At 45.4% G+C, this 18,175-nt stretch overlaps 1 pseudogene; it reads right to left on the bottom strand.

Moving 5' to 3' along the window:
- Nucleotides 1-17,707: 17,707 nt before the first annotated feature.
- LOC139267574 (U2 spliceosomal RNA) lies at nt 17,708-17,908 on the bottom strand (annotated as a pseudogene).
- Nucleotides 17,909-18,175: the final 267 nt, after the last annotated feature.

Below are 18,175 nucleotides of genomic sequence, written 5' to 3'. Positions count from 1 at the left end.
GAGACACTCCTAACCTGGACCTTCAGATATAAAAGGGAAAGCTCCACCCACTTTCATCACTTGAATGCTAAGGAATAAAGGTTACAGGTCACAGACTGACCTTCTCTCAAGCATGGGCCTTGTGTGCATTTATGCTGTATAGTAAGGACGTATCACACACTACATAAAACATTTTCAAAAACACCTCATATAAAACCTCCACTTTTGTGGTTATCGCCCCAAAATGGGTGATATTTCTTGCGTGGGCGGTAAAAAAGTGTTTTCAGATCGCCGGCTTCTGGCCCATTCAACTAGTCTCCCCTTTTGAAAATGGGCGTTACCGCGAGCGATATAAAATGGGTGGTAGCATTAAATTTTTTTGACCTTCTGCCGTAAAGTGTGGCCGTCCTTAGCAACGGCATGGCAATGCTCAATTCCCACAATTCTGGAGGTCAAGGGTCACCATGACATACACAGAAGAGGAGACAGAGCGAGAGGGAGCTCAGAGGAACTGAAGGTGTGGCTGGGTGTGGTGTGACTGCTTTGGGAGGAAGGAGGGAGACTTTAGAGCTTCACAGCAAGTAGGCAAACAAAAAGTAGGTGTTACCAACCACATATTTTGACCAAATTTGACCTATAATGGAGAGAGAGGCGGAGGCATCACAGCATGTTGTGGAGACTGATGCTGGAGAGAACAGAGAGCTGGGAGAGGAGCAAATTGGAGGGCGCAAATGAGCCAGGAGGTTCTCGGATGAGGGAAATGCCTCCTTCCTGCAGGAGGGCGAGTTACACTGGGGTGATTTGACACAGGGAGGGCGTGGGAAGTCCACCCCAAAGGCATACTAGTGGATATGGACCGAGATAGCAGAGGTGGTCTCGTCGGTGACCAATGAGGTGCGTGAGGGTAACCAATGCCGCAAACGATGGAACGACCTTGTGGGATCCGCAAAAGCAAGTATTACATTGATTTACATATACTTATGTGTACTTCCCAGTCCCCAGCGACATCACTGACATGGAGGAGAGTGTGCTCACACTCGTGGGGAAGCACCCCTGGATAGCCACGGACACATCTGCAGACCAATTGAAGTGATGCCACATAGAAACATAGAAAATAGGTGCAGAAGTAGGCCATTCGGCCCTTTGAGCCTGCACCATCATTCAATAAGATCATGGCTGATCATTCACCTCAGTAACCCTTTCCTGCTTTCTCTCCACTCGCTTTGATCCCTTTAGCCGTAAGATCCATATCTAACTCCCTCTTGAATATACCTAACGAACTGACCTCAACAACTTTCTGCGGTAGAGAATTCCACAGGTTAAAAACTCTATGAGTGAAGAAATTTCTCCTCATCTCGGTCCTAAATGGCTTACCCCTTATTCTTAGATTGTATCCCCTGGTTCTGGACTTCCCCAGTATAGGGAACATTTTTCCTGCATCTAACCTGCCCAACCCCGTCAGAATTTTATATGTTTCTATGAGATCCCCTCTCATTCCTCTAAACTCCAGTGAATACAGGCCCAGTCGATCCAGTCTCTCCTCATATGTCAGTCCTGCCATCCAGAGAATCAGTGTGGTGAACCTTTGCTGCACTCCCTCAATAGCAAGAACGTCCTTCCTCAGATTAGGAGACCAAAACTGAACAGAATCTTCTAGGTAAGGCCTCACCAAGGCCCTGTACAACTGCAGTAAGACCTCCCTGCTCCTATACTCAAATCCCTTAGCTATGAAGGCCAACATGCCATTTGCCTTCTTCACTGCCTGCTGTACCTGCATGCCAACTTTCAATAACTGATGTACCATGACACCCAGGTCTCGTTGCACCTCCTCTTTTCCTAATCTGTCACCATTCAGATAATATTCTGCCTTACTGTTTTTGCCACCAAAGTGGATAACCTCACATTTATCCACATTATACTGCATCTGCCATGCATTTGCCCACTCACCTAATCTGTCCAAGTCACCCTACAGCCTCTTAGCATCTTCCTCACAGCTTACACCACCACCCAGCTTAGTGTCATCTTGGAGATATTACACTCAATTCCTTCCTTTAAATCATGAATGTATATTGTAAATAGCTGGGGTCCCAGCACTGAACCCTGAGGCACCCGACTAGTCACTGCCTGTCATTCTGAAAAGGACCTGTTTATCCTGACTCTCTGTTTCCTGTCTGCCAACCAATTCTCTATCCACATCAATACATTACCCCTAATACCATGTGCTTTAATTTTGCACACTAATCTCTTGTGTGGGATCTTGTCAAAAGCCTTTTGAAAGTCCAAACACACCACATCCACTGGTTCTCTCTTGTCCACTCAATTAGTTACATCCTCAAAACATTCTAGAAGATTTGTCAAGCATGATTTCCCTTTCATGAATCCATGCTGACTTGGACCGATCCTGTCACTGCTTTCCAAACGCACTGCTATTTCATCTTTAATAATTGATTCCAACATTTTCCCCACTACCGATGTCAGACTAACCTAACCCTATAATTCCCCGTTTTCTCTCTCCATCCTTTTTTAAAAAGTGGTGTTACATTAGCTACCCTCTAGTCCATCGGAACTGATCCAGAGTCGATAGACTGTTGGAAAATGATCAGCAATGCATCCACTATTTGTAGGGCCACTTCCTTAATTACTCTGGGATACCGACTGTCAGGCCCTGAGGATTTATCGGCCTTCAATCCCATCAATTTCCCTAACACAATTTCCTGACTAATAAGGATATCCTTCAGTTCCTCCTTCTCGTTAGACCCTCGGTCCCCTAGTATTTCCGGAAGGTTATTTTTGTCTTCCTTTGTGAAGACAGAACCAAAGTATTTGTTCAATTGGTCTGCCATTTCTTTGTTCACCATTATAAATTCACCTGATTCTGACTGCAGGGGACCTACGTCTGTCTTCACTAATCTTTTTCTCTTCACAAGTGCCTCGTGAATAAAGCTTTCACCATTGCGAAATATAAAGTCAATAGATGCCACACCTACTTATATCCAAACAATCATATATGATAGATGATTTCAAAAATTGTCATAGAAATAATGATGACCTAATGAAAATCATTGGAATGCAAATGTGTTGATGGTCATGAAATGTGATGTCTGTGATGATTTTGATAGTGGTGGTGCTTTTGTCGTGCATATGCTGTGTGAAGCGCTGGACTCACCTTGTCACCCTAGCACCCCCTTCTCCTCTAATAACCTCATTTGTTTTTTGCAGCTCAGCCAGCAGCGCGGCCCCAGGCAAGACCACAGAGGCCAGAAGGTGGGGGTGCAGGGCAGGAGTCAGCGCTACATCTGGTGCTCAGGGGCTCCGATTCTCGCCCGTCAATCCGCTGGGTCCGTTCTCCACGGATGTGAGCGTTGACTTCGAAGAACCTGCATCGCCACACTCCAGAAGCCATTCCACCCCAGGCCATCTAGTGGTCCTCCGGTCATTCCTGTCTCCACTCTGGAGATACCGGCCCCAAGCACCTCACCACAGGGCACCCCATTTGTCCCCAGAACAGCGCCGACCCCGCAGAGGCCTTGGACGCGGCAGGTCTGTTCCATGAGCATGACATGAGAGCGCAGAGATGGTACAGTTGTCCAGGAGAACTGTAGACATTGGTGACCAGCCCATCGAAGCATTGGGGGGCATATCCTGACAGCTGGCCACCATGACCGAGTACATTCTGCGCATGGCGGAGGCCCTGGATGCGATAGACAGGAACACTGCTGCCACAGGCCTCCCAATGGTCCCCGAGCATGGCATTCCACCCCTAGGTTCCGCATCACCACTGCAAACGACAGATGAGAGCAAAGACCAAGATCCTACTTCTGCATCAGAGAATGTTGCCCCCTCGGCAGTCCCCAGCTCCCGTACCTGTGCAACGATTGCATCTGCCTTCATCCCCCCCAATGAGGCACCGCCTGAGGAGCTCCTCAAGCAGGCGCCATGGAGCAAGATGAGGAAGGGGTTGAAGTGGGGAGAAGAAGGGGAGGGGGGAAGGAAAGTGAGGTGCATGTGCGCAGGTAATGGCTGTGTTATATTTCCATCTGGGTGTATGCAATTTGTTGCAATGTATGAGGGCTGGGGACCACTGTCCTGCTTTGCCTTTGTATTCTGTGTTGCTGGACATGTTGAACATGTGATTTATGTCAATGGTCGAAAAAGTGGGGTGTGGGCGGGGGTTGGGTGTTATTCGCTGTAATACTTATGATTTCAGACCAATGTTGGTATTAAATTTTTGTTATTGAACATAAACTTATTGCACATTGTCTCAGATAGCTGGACCATTACACACTGGCAATTCCTTACTATGAAAGAGTTAAATACAACTTAACATGAATCAACGTAAACTTTAACTGGCACCAAGGTGATGGGCACCATTGATGTCTGAGCTGCACACACACAGCAGTGTGTCAGTGTTGTCGTTCACATCAGCGCTCTTTCAGGCAAATCGTTCAGATATCAGCTCCTCACGTAAGAGTGGGATTTAACAAATGCCAGCCACGCCGCTGGCGTTCATTCCGGTTAGTTCCACTATTTGTGGGCGTTTTTTGGGGTGAGTGATATTGTGGGCGATATGTGTGCGAGGTGGTGAAAATGATGTTGGGCAATCTCATGGCTGCTAGTTTGGGTAAATATGTTCTATACGACAAAAAACAGTGGGCAGGCGTTAATATTGAATCTCGCCGTTAAATCCGTGTGGAAAGTACCGCTGAGCGATATTATGGGAGTTGATTTCGCCCATTCTGCTGATTCCACCCAAAAAAAGTGGGCGGGCTATAATATTTTTCCCCGGCATTAAGCACATGGGGAAAGTAACGCTCGGCGATAAGTTTCCTAAAAATGCTCGGCAGTTTCCATTTTGTGCCAAAATGGGCGCTATATGGGCATTATATGTCATTTCAGTGGTAAAATGGGTGTTAAGTGGGTGTTATGTGGAGGTTCTAGCCCATAGAAATTAAAGTTGTTAGAAATGTTTATTAAAGAAAAAAAAATTATTGATTTTTTAAAAAGTTTCAATTCTGATTAAAAATAAATGTAATGTATTGAGCAGGGTTTTTAAAAATATGTGTTCTTTAAATTTTATTTTTTATGTTTAAGTGTGTTTTAAAACTCTTACGCCTGTAAAAGTAGACTATGCGCCTGCTTTTATCAGGTGCAAGAGTTTTGAAGACATTTGCTGGGCAAGATATGTGTAAATCCCACAATCTTGCCCGTGCAAATGTCTTCACTCCCGATCTACCAGATGATCTGCCAAGCTCCAGCTGCCTCATCTGACATGAGCAAATAAGCCGTTTACATGTTGCAAATATTGTATCAAAGCCCTTCATAATTTTCAGCATCTCTATTAAATCCCCACATAACCTCCTCTGTTTGAAAGTGAATCATTATTAGACTACAAACTCATTCAGTATTCAGTTTTCAGGGAAAAATATGAATTTGCAGGTCTCTGCAAAATTATTCCTCTGAAATAACCTATTCTTCAAGATGTGATTCGTACTAAATCTAGGACACTACATCAGGGTCAGGGTTGAACCACATCGGAACTCTTCTATTCATATTGTTCCTTTCTGTGTTTTACTAAGTGACCCATTGAAGTATTCATTACAGCCATTCACCAGAAAATCTTCATTTCATTTTATTCCATCGGGTAATTGTATCAAAAGCGCAATCATTCACTTCAGTCCTATTGTCATGCTACGCAAAATATAAATCAAAGACTTTTTTTCATTGGTCCAATGTTGTTTAGAATAGCTAATGTTGCTATGCTTCTAAAAGGGCAAATATTATCTGATTCTGGGTCATCTTTCAGATATGTGTAAGTAGAAGTTAAAGCCAATGTCTCCAGGTTAAATGCAGCCTGTGCCATGCATGGCTTAGTTTCTGAACTTGATTTTAACACTTCAGATATACATACCTCCACTATGTCCGATGATGGCGTTGGCATAAGAATATAAGAAATAGGAGCAGGAGTAGGCCATTTGGCCCCTCGAGCCTGCTCCGCCATTCAATAAGATCATGGCTGATCTGATTATGGACTCAGCTCCATTCACTGCCTATTCCCCAAAACCCTTTACTCCCTTATCGCTCAAAAATCTAGCACAGCATGCCTCTAGAACCTGTATACTCCCGCTCCTCAGCTTGGCATTTTTCCAGAGGATTTTTGTTCTCTGTCCTCTTGATGTTTGAGGAGTTTTGTCAGTCTCACTCTCAATATGTGATGTTGCTCCCAGTGTTTCTGTTTTTGTCTCTTCTCAGGTATGCTTCCCCTCACCTTCAAATCTGCCACCATCACCCCGCTCCTCAAAAAAACAACCCTTGACCCCACTTTGCTTACTAGCTACCGCCCCATCGCTAACCTCCCTTTCCTCTCCGAAGTCTTTCAACATGTTATCGTCTCCCAAATCCGTGCCCATCTTTCCAGGAACTCCATGTTTAAATCCCTTCAATCTGGTTTCCGTCCCTGCCACAGTACCAAAACGGCTCTCATCAAAGCCACAAATGATATCCTTTGTGACTGCCATGTATCCTACATGGTTACTGCTTGTACCATTACAAGGTGTGCCACCAGAGGGCACTGCAATGGGAGACTAGTAGGTTACCTGTACAGGTATGCCAGGCCTAGTATAAAAGGCAGGCCGCCATGTGTGATCCTCACTCTGGAGTTACATTAAATGGACTTGGGTCACTACAGTTCAAGTACAACACATTGTCTCGTGGAGTCATTATCAGAGCATCTGAAGACATAACAATTGGCGACAAGATTATGGACCTTCACGCGAAAATGGCTAACCTTGATACGTTGCAACAGTTCACCGATGGTGATGATTGGGATGCCTTTGTGGAGCGGCTCGACCATTTCTTCACAGCAAACGACCTGGCAGACGACAATCCGGCCACACTGGCTGATAAGCGCAGAGCTATCCTGTTAACCAGTTATGGGCCCACCGTCTATGGCCTCGTCAGGGACTTGCTGGCACCAGCGAAGACAACGACCAAGACGTACGAGGAGCTTGTAACGCTGATCCAAGAACAACTCAAGCCCAAAGAGAGCATCCTCACAGCCAGACACTGGTTTTATACACACCGATGGCCCAAAGGCCAGGAAATCACGAAATATGCTGCAGATCTCAGGAGGCTGGCAGCACCATGTGCTTTCGGCGACCACCTCACCGAAGCGCTGCGGGACAGCTTTGTCATCGGAATCAGCCATGAGGGCCTTCTTCATAAGCTACTACCTGCGGATACCACAGTCACACTGCAGAAGGCCATCTCCATGAGCCAAGCATTCATAACCTCGACCTGCGGCTCTAGGCGGTGACTCATCCTCAGGACTCAAACCCGGCAAGTACTGTGCACAGAATGGCGCCTTTTAGAGGCTGGACTGTAGAACGTGAATCTTCTCAAGGGAGAGAGAACAGGCCCTTGAGTCCCTTAACTCAGAGTCCGCCGAGGGGGGCTAATCAAGTAGCACCAGGCTGGCATTGCGGACGGAATCACAGGGCTCACCAGTGCTGTTTTAAAGACAATGTGTGTAAAGGCTGCAGCACACAGGGCTACCTCCAGCAAATGTGTAAAAGAAATATGACTCACTGTGTTGATGAAGAGTATGCAGGTAGCCATGAATCCAGTGCGGATTATGAAGCGATAGGCAGAGAGGCAGCTCAGCCCCACGATGAGGTATATGGCATGTTTACCTGCACCACCGAATGTTCTCCGTTGAGGATGGAAGTCGAGATAAATGACGTTCCAGTCTTCATGGAAGTGGACACGGGGGCGAGCCAGTCAGTAATGAATCAAGAAGCCTTTGAGAGGCTATGGGACAATCAGACTGAACGACCCAAGTTGGTCCCGGCTCAGGCAAAGCTGCACACCTACACCAATGAAATTATCCCAGTCGTTGGTAGTGCGAATGTAAAGGTACTCCATGATGGCGCGGTACACAAGTTACCCCTGTGGATTGTTGCAGGTGATGGACCAACGCTACTTGGAAGAAGGTGGATGGAGAAGATCCATTGGAACTGGGAAGATTTCATCACTCCAACTATCGACGTCCTCCGCGCTCAAAGGCAAAACAAGCCCTCACCTGAGGTTGGATCTGGCACCGGAGAGCAGACCAGCACAGCACCCGAGGCACAGACTGCTCAGCACGACTGCATGGAGACGACCCAAACGCACCACCCGTGCTCCAGTGGCAGGACTCTGAAGGAAGAAAATCAGATCCAGAGGCGACTTCCCAGCCTCGGTGGCAGAACCCGGGGAGAAGAGGATCACAGCAGTCGACATCATGGATGGAAGAAAGATGGCGCCCAAAGCACGAGGTGAGGCACTGAAGAAAAAGATGGCGGCGGCCAGACCATGAGGTGCAGCGCTGATGGAGCAACACGTGGCACGAAGCGAAGAAGAGGATTGGGGTAAAGATAGCAAGGCTCTCTTAAAGGAGGCCCACAACTCACCACACTTAAAGGGACAGTTCCACACTCTCAATCAATGTAACATCAACTGTAAGTTAGATATAAAATGTGTAATTGATGATCAGAGTTGTGTACATGCTATAAGCAAAGAAAAGTCCCGCCATTGTGATCGGAGCTACAGGTTATTTACAATAAGTAATGAAATGTTGTGCGATGTAGGATTTCAACTGCATATAGTCAATGCCCACGGGCAGACAACCATTGGGAGCACACAGGTCCAGCAAGCTATCCAATGCTGTAGCCTGCGTCCCTGAGACCAGAGTGATGCACCGCAGAGTGTGGCCACAAGTAGCTAATATATACAAGCTGCAGAGCAAGCGATCTCAGGAGGGCAACAACACTGGTATCGATACCCTGCCCCTGATCAGCTCAACCTCTCAGGCACCCGATGGCACCAACGGCCACGAGCCTGAAATAGCAAACTGCACTAAGGCGCAGCCCCCAGACCCTATCGCCACCAATGCCACACCCGGGAATGAAGGGTCACCCGCAATGGTTCTCCCAAATGGGACTGGGACCAGCCAGGATTCCAAACCAAATAACGCCCAGGCAAGCGAGTCAGCAGTTCCCTGTGCACTGCTAGATGACTGCTCCTCAGGGAGCAGCAGCAACCCGGGGCGTAAGGAGATGACAAGGAGGTCACAGGCATCTGTGAACCTGCCCGCCGCTGGGAGCAACGACAAAAGCCCCGGGAGCAGGCAACTTGAGCCAACCGGGTTCCCACTGCCAGCACTGGGCACCGCGCCGCCACCAGACTGCCTGGACACCATCCAGCAGTTCTGGCACTAGTTTGTCCTCACGCACCGGTGCTGACCCAAGTATACTCCAAGTATGTACCTCACCATTCAAATGTACTTGCCTCACTATGGTACCATGAATGTAATTCTGTAAATGCAAATTTTTTGGGGGGACTTGAATGTACATGAATGTAATGAGCCAACGGCACAATCTGTATGTGGGGGGTAAAGAATGGAGTGGTCATGGATGCATAAACAGAAACCACCAGCACCTCTACTGCCAACGAAACACAACTCACTCACCCAAGATGGAAACAACCCTCCAAGGGTCAACCAGATAGAGCTGAGCCCAGAGCACAGTCAATGCAAAGGCGATTTGCACTAAGAACTTGGGGGAGAGTGATGTCATGTATCCTACATGGTTACAGCTTGTACCATTACAAGGTGTGCCACCAGAGGGCACTGCAGTGGGAGACTTGTAAGTTACCTGTACAGGTGTGCCAGGCGTAGTATAAAAGACATGCCACCATGTGTGATCCTCACTCTGGATTTACATTAAATGGACTAAGGTCACTACAGTTCAAGTACAACACATTGTCTCGTGGAATCATTATCATTGTCTTGTGGAATCATTATTAAATGCACGCAGCATTCGAAATAAAGTAAATGAGTTGACGGCACAAATCATTACAAATGGGTATGATTTGGTGGCCATTACAGAAACGTGGTTGCAGGGGGGCCAAGACTGGGAATTAAACATACAGGGGTATCTGACGATTCGGAAAGATAGACAAGAAGGGAAAGGAGGTGGGGTAGCTCTGTTAATAAAGGATGATATCAGGGCAGTTGTGAGAGACGATATTGGCTCTAATGAACAAAATGTTGATTCATTGTGGGTGGAGATTAGAGATAGTAAGGGGAAAAAGTCACTGGTGGGTGTAGTTTATAGGCCTCCAAATAATAACTTCACGGTGGGGCGGGCAATAATCAAGGGAATAATGGAGGCATGTGGAAAAGGAACGGCAGTAGTCATAGGGGATTTTAACCTACATATCGATTGGTCAACTCAAATCGCACGGGGTAGCCTGGAGGAGGAATTCATAGAATGCATACGGGATTGTTTCTTAGAACAGTATGTAACAGAACCTACAAGGGAGCAAGCTATCTTAGATCTGGTCCTGTGTAATGAAAGAGGAAAAATAAACGATCTCCTAGTAAAAGATCCTCTCGGAATGAGTGATCACAGTATGGTTGAATTTGTAATACAGATCAAGGGTGAGGAAGTTGTGTCAAAAACGAGCGTACTATGCTTAAACAAAGGGGACTACAGTGGGATGAGGGCAAAGTTGGCTAAAGTAGACTGGAAACACAGACTAAACGGTGGCACAATTGAGGAACAGTGGAGGACTTTTAAGGAGCTCTTTCATAGTGCGCAACAAAAATATATTCCAGTGAAAAAGAAAGGCGGTAAGAGAAGGGATAACCAGCCGTGGATAACCAAGGAAATAAAGGAGAGTATCAAATCAAAGACCAATGCGTATAAGGTGGCCAAGGTTAGTGGGAAGCTAGAGGATTGGGAAAATTTTAAACAACAGCAAAGAATGACTAAAAAAGCAATAAAGCAAGGAAAGATAGATTTCGAAGGTAAACTTGCGCAAAACATAAAAACAGATAGTAAAAGCTTTTACAGATATATAAAATGGAAAAGAGTGACTAAAGTAAATGTTGGTCCCTTAGAAGATGAGAAGGGGGATTTAATAATGGGAAATGTGGAAATGGCTGAGACCTTAAACAATTATTTTGCTTCGGTCTTCACAGTGGAAGACACAAAAACTATGCCAAAAATTGCTGGTCACGGGAATGTGGGAAGGGAGGACCTTGAGACAATCACTATCACTAGGGGGGTAGTGCTGGACAGGCTAATGGGACTCAAGGTAGACAAGTCCCCTGGTCCTGATGAAATGCATCCCAGGATATTAAAAGAGATGGCGGAAGTTATAGCAGATGCATTCGTTATAATCTACCAAAATTCTCGCGACTTTGGGGAGGTACCAGCGGATTGGAAAGCAGCTAATGTAACGCCTCTGTTTAAAAAAGGGGGCAGACAAAAGGCAGGTAACTATAGGCCGGTTAGTTTAACATCTGTAGTGGGGAAAATGCTTGAAACTATCATTAAGGAAGAAATAGCGGGACATCTAGATAGGAATAGTGCAATCAAGCAGACGCAGCATGGATTCATGAACGGGAAATCATGTTTAACTAATTTACTGGAATTCTTTGAGGATATAACGAGCATGGTGGATAGAGGTGTACCGATGGATGTGGTGTATTTAGATTTCCAAAAGGCATTCGATAAGGTGCCACACAGAATGTTACTGCAGAAGATAGAGGTACGCGGAGTCAGAGGAAATGTATTAGCATGGATAGAGAATTGGCTGGCTAACAGAAAGCAGAGTCGGGATAAATAGGTCCTTTTCGGGTTGGAAATCGGTGGTTAGTGGTGTGCCACAGGGATCGGTGCTGGGACCACAACTGTTTACAATATACATAGATGACCTGGAAGAGGGGACAGAGTGTAGTGTAACAAAATTTGCAGATGACACTAAGATTAGTGGGAAAGCGAATTGTGTAGAGGACACAGAGAGGCTGCAAAGAGATTTGGATAGGTTAAGTGAATGGGTGAAGGTTTGGCAGATGGAATACAATGTCGGAAAGTGTGAGGTCATCCACCTTGGGAAAAAAATCAGTAAAAGGGAATATTATTTGAATGGGGAGAAATTACAACATGCTGAGGTGCAGAGGGACCTGGGGGTCCTTGTGCATGAATCCCAAAATGTTAGTTTGCAGGTGCAGCAGGTAATCAGGAAGGCGAATGGAATGTTGGCCTTCATTGCGAGAGGGATGGAGTACAAAAGCAGGGAGGTCCTGCTGCAACTGTATAGGGTATTGGTAAGGCCGCACCTGGAGTACTGCGAGCAGTTTTGGTCACCTTACTTGAGGAAGGATATACTAGCTTTGGAGGGGGTACAGAGACAATTCACTAGGCTGATTCCGGAGATGAGGGGGTTACCTTATGATGATAGATTGAGTAGACTGGGTCTTTACTCGTTGGAGTTCAGAAGGATGAGGGGTGATCTTATAGAAACATTTAAAATCATGAAAGGGATAGACAAGATAGAGGCAGAGAGGTTGTTTCCACTGGTCGGGGAGACTAGAACTAGGGGGCACAGCCTCAAAATACGGGGGAGCCAATTTAAAACCGAGTTGAGAAGGAATTTCTTCTCCCAGAGAGTTGTGAATCTGTGGAATTCTCTGCCCAAGGAAGCAGTTGAGGCTAGCTCATTGAATGTATTCAAGTCACAGATAGATAGATTTTTATCCAATAAGGGAATTAAGGGGTACGGGGAGAGGGCGGGTAAGTGGAGCTGAGTCCACGGCCAGATCAGCCATGAACTTGTTGAATGGCGGAGCAGGCTCGAGGGGCTAGATGGCCTACTCCTATTCCTAATTCTTATGTTCTTATGTTTAGAGCATCTGAAGACGTAACAGTGAGTGTGACAGAGGTAAACTATCCCTCCTCATCCTTGTCGACCTATCTACAGCCTTTGACAAGGTTGACCACTCCATTCTCCTCCAACTCCTCTCCACCATCGACCAACTGAGTGGGACTGCACTCGCCTAGTTCGATTTTTATCTATCTAATCATAGCCAGAGAATCACCTGCGATGGCGTTTCTTCCCACTCCCACATTGTTATCTCTGGTGACTCTCAAGCATCTATCATTGGCACCCTCCTATTCTTAACTATATGCTGCCCCTTGGCGACATCATCTGAAAACATGGCATCAGTTTCCACATGTACGCTGACGACACCAAGCTTTACCTCTCCACCAGTTCTCTTGACCCCTCTACAGTATCTCTGACTTCAAGAACTGGATGACCAGAAATTTCCTCCAACTAAATATTTTGAAGACCGAAGCCATTGTCTTTGATCCCTGCCCCAAACTCCATTCCCTAGCCACCGACTCCATCCCTCTCCCTAGTTTCTATCTGGTATACTCTCGCTCTCCCTAGTATCGCTAGTATCAAGCTTGGTGTCATATTTGACCCTGAAATTAGCTTCCGACAACATATCCGTGGCATATCTAAAAATGCCTATTTCCACCTCCACAACATTGCCCGTCTCCACTCCTGCCTCAGCTCATCTGCTGCTGAAACCCTCAAACATGCCTTTGTTACCTCTAAACTTAACTACTCCAACACACTCCTGGTTGGCCTCCCACATTTTATCCTTGAGGTCATCCAAAACTCAGCAGCCTGTGTCGTAATTCGCACCGAGTCCTGTTCACACATCACCCCTGTGCTCGCTAACCTACATTGGCTCCCGGTTAAGCAATGCCTCGATTTCAAAATTCTCATCCTTCTTTACAAATCCCTCCATTGCCTCACCCCTCCCTATCTCTGTAATCTCCTTCAGCCTCACAACCCCTCCCTCCCCTTGAGCATCCCTGATTATAACGGCTCAACCATCGGTGGCCGTGCCTTCAACTGCCTAGGCCCTAAGCTCTGGAACTCCCTCTCTAAAACTATCCGCCTCTCTACCTCTCTTTTCTCCTTTAAGATGCTCCTTAAAACCTACCTCTTTGACCGAGCTTTTGGTCATCTGCCTTAATTTCTTCTTCTTTGGCTCGGTGTCAAATTTTTGTCATATAACACTCCTGTGAAGTGCCTTGGGACATTTTACGGTGTTAAAAGCGCTATATAAATACAAGTTTTGATTGTTTTTATGCATAGCTCTGCTGTTTCCTTTTAGTTCCTGCTTTCTGTGAGTTTTTCAAACTACAACTCTCTTCATTTTAGCCTAGCTCGTGTGTTCGTGGTTTCTTTTTAACAGACAGTCCAGCTATTTATTTACAATCACTCCCAGTATTTGTGTTATAGAGCCACTTCCAGTATTATTGTTCTTAACCACAGCTCTCCTAATTTTAAGTCCCATTCCCAGTTTTTCTGGTTCTTGTAGTCTTGCTCCCAGCTCCCACTCCTGATTTTTTTTTAAAATGCTACTGCTCTGTTCTTTTCAGTTTTCTGGCTTTTTAAAATAAAGAATACCATGTACCATTAAACCTTCCACAACATCTGTCTCAAATTCTTATATTTACATATGGCATTTCTCCCTCTCCTCACTATGGCCGTGATTTTGCTGGCGCTCAGCGGACCCAATTGGTGGCGGGTTAGCTGTGAAATTTAAAATGTGCACACCTGCATTTCTCGATGTCAGGTCTGCCAGCGCCGAGCAGCGGCGGGGGACCCAATTCAAATCATTAGTGGCTTGCTTACAACCGCTTAACAATACTTTTTTCCTCGCTTTTTAATTTTCACAGGTATCCCACCGCTTTCCTGCTGTGCCTAGACCTCGTCAGTGAAGCTAAGGCAGGTCAGTGGGCATTGAATCAACTGATGAGTTGACAGCTTCAAATTTTCTCAAATCTCCCAGCTGATTCAGATACCTTTCCTCAAGCACTAACATCTCTAAACTGCATTTCAACTACAGATTCAGGATACTGCAAGTCTTTACACACGTTTCCATGCAGTCTGACCTCTCCCACCATTGACAGATCGCTCCTATCATCCCTACTTCACCTGCCATCTATTCCATCAGCATGGGTGCACTTTATACTCTCTCACCTTGGTCCTCAGAATCTGACAACCTTCAGCCCCAACACCAGCATCACGAGGCACACCAGCAGCACCAAAAAACCATATCAACCTGCTCCGCAATCAACTGATGCTGCACAGGACACAAGGCATCAGCACCTGACCATATTACTACCGGGGGTGGCCAGATTTACTTCACTTGACGCTGTACACCCTGGCTGCCACATGATGCACCAGGTTGGTACCACCCTACACCAACACCATAAAGCATCCCTACAATGCCCAAGCCATTCCTTTCACACTCATGACCATTGCGGGTGAGGTAATGTTATGTCTCACCAATTCACTGCATCTCACTAAGCCACTTCCAAAATTGCACACACATCTGTCCAAGAATGCAAAGTATTGAAAATAAAGAATTAAATGTTTGACAGCACATTAACAGAAACTTTATATGAACATTGGCTAAAAATTCCAAGTACCTACCCTTGTGTGTTGTTAGTTGGTATGATTGGACTAGGATGATGTAGATAGAGAGGGATGGGTGGAGATGTAATGTAAGTTGGTGTGAGTAAGGTTATGTAGGAATAGGGTAGGGAAGGCAGAGTGATGGGGATGTGATGGCACAGTAGTAATGTTCCGTGATCTACGGAAATCATTGAAAGGTTTGCGCCACTGCAGCCTGGTCCTCCTGACAACATCCCTGCTTGTGTCCTCCTGTGCAATGTGCAACCAGGCTGCGCTGGTCTCCTGGGGAGGTCTCTTCCCTCATGTGAAGGGATGAGGACCTCCCAGCGTGCTGTGACACCCTCCATAATCATGTAGAGGGAGTCATGGGAGAGCCTGGGCACAGCCGTGCACCTCTGTGCAGTGATTGTCGGTGTTTTCAGCAATTCAATGCTATAGAACACTAACAGCACAAATGTCAAAGTAAATTGGTGCATTGTCCCTTTAAGCAAAGCGGCTGATGATTCATCACCAAATGTTGACACCAGCCTGCTTCCTCCAATTGGCTGACAAACTTGCTGGATGGGCTTAACAAGCCCCATCAGGGGAAAGTCATGTCAGAAGCTGGGATGGAGCCAGCAGCGGGGTCGCAACCCACCACCGACATCACCTGCCATGGACCCGCCAAGGTTGGGGAAATCGCGGCCTATGTTTTCACTCACCATTCTCTTTATCGTAACAACCTAAATTCACTCTCTTCTACTTGTATCTCATGCCACGAACATACACTCTCCAGCACCAAATTCTCTGGAAGCCCCCAAACTTTCCTTCTGAAACTTTTCAGCTCTTCCTGCCACTCAGTTTTTATTGCCCACTTATCATTACAACCTTTATTCCACTTACTGCTAACTGTTTAAGTCAAACTCTTTTCTCTTTTTCCTTTGCTACTGTTTCATACCACCCCATTACTGAAGTGTTACTCCCAACCTGCCGTTGCAACCATCCCACGTCTAATTTCATGCTTAGTCAGAAAATCAACTGAGAAATGTGAACTCATACAAATGTAAAATTCTATCAATACTTTTATTATATCAGTTATATACAAAATACTGAATTCAAATTGTATTCAATACTTTGTGCACATTATACAAAATATATTCTAGAAACATTTTCACACACATGCATATGCATATGTTACAGTATATATACAATATGTCTAAATGCATTATAGATTTTACTATACAATTTCTGTATTTCACATTTATTTTTACACTGATTTTATTGGAATCTCTACGATTGTATGAACATTTTCTGATATGCTATTTTATCTGTGTAATTGGTAACTATTTTTCTAATTCCTTTATTAATCTACAATGGCAATAATTTCCATTGTACCATTTGAGACTTCTGTCGGCAAGCGTCATAACAACAAACTCGGGCATTTATATAACGCCTTTAGAGTAGTAAAACATCTCAAGGTGCTTCACATGCGCGATTATTAGACAAAATTTGACACTGAGCCACAAAAGCTTGGTCAAATAGGTAGGTTTTAAAGAGCATCTTAATGGAGGAGTGAGGGGGTTGGAGAGGTTTAGGGAGATAGCGTCTGACTTCCTGTATACAATGCCATGGGAGTTCGACTGGTATTAAAAATGTGTATGTGCACACGTCCTGTCCAGCTCTTTGTTGATTTTTGGTCACACTTTTCTATCAACATTTAATATTGAAATTACCTATATAATTACTTAGTTGCCTGTAATGATTTAATTGCAGACTGTAGCTGTAGGTGCTGGTGTGGATCGAGTTTCTGAAGTCTCCCAACTGAGTCACTGTTTTTTATCTGAACAAAACATTTATTCTACTGATTGTGACCACACCATGAGCAATTTACTAGTAATAGTATTAATGTAATAATGCTAACATCGCACTTCATATTAAACTGATAGCCATTTTATTTGGAATATAGACTGCTAGGTTGTGTTTATTTCTGACTAAATAAGGTAAGAGGAAGACCTAAAATTTTAGTCTAGGCCAAGATACAACTGGCCTGGATCTCCAGTCAAGAGACAGGAAACTGGAACAGAACATGATTGATCCAGGATTCCACATTGCTTTTCAGCTCCAGCTATTTTCCGGTAAGGTGGCCCCAACGTCAAGGAACTGTGTGTGGGGGAGGGGTTGATCCTGGGAATTCCACCCTCTAGGTGCTTAAAATGCCTCAGCAGAACTCATGCTAGCTGAGTGCTGGTGTGAGTCCTTTTAAAAGAATGAATCACCTTATTTTTTAAAATTTTTTTTATTTATTTATTTTTTAAAAATTTTCGTAGCCAATCTTTCCAATTCTTTGTCAGATCACAAACGCCAGAGGTCACCTTGCACACATCAAGGATCATCCTGTGCTAATGCTCTTAGCCAAAAGGCCTAGAGCCCAAGCACCGTTCCTGGAAGTATTGCAATACCAGGTTCGTGCCATGGAGGTGAATGGGTCAGCAACCCCACCCACCTCCTATTTCCAAAAAGCATAGGAGAACCACCTTTCTGATCCAGGGAGAACCACGTTGGGGTCATGGTTACTCCCCTGTCAGGTCAGTTACGCATGATCTTAGCCAAAAGGCCGAGAAGCGAATGAATCACCTTATGCCTTGAGGCAATATAACTCCTTTTGGAGTCGAAGACAGGCATAATTTATTTTTATCTTGGGCACAGAAAGGCCTAGTTGCGCCTGAGTGATGGTGGGTCACAAGAGAAAAATACTGTAGATGCTAGAAATATGAAATATAAACAGAAAATGCTGGAAACACTCCGGGTCAGGCAGCATCCATGCAGACAGAAACAGAGTTAATGTTTCAGGTTGATGACCTTTCATCATAGCTCTGGGTCTGTGGGTCACTCT

This window comes from Pristiophorus japonicus, chromosome 7 (assembly GCF_044704955.1).
Source record: "Pristiophorus japonicus isolate sPriJap1 chromosome 7, sPriJap1.hap1, whole genome shotgun sequence".
NCBI lineage: Eukaryota > Metazoa > Chordata > Chondrichthyes > Pristiophoridae > Pristiophorus > Pristiophorus japonicus.
Note: the sequence above shows the minus strand (reverse complement) of the source record. Positions and strands in the feature narration are given on the sequence as shown.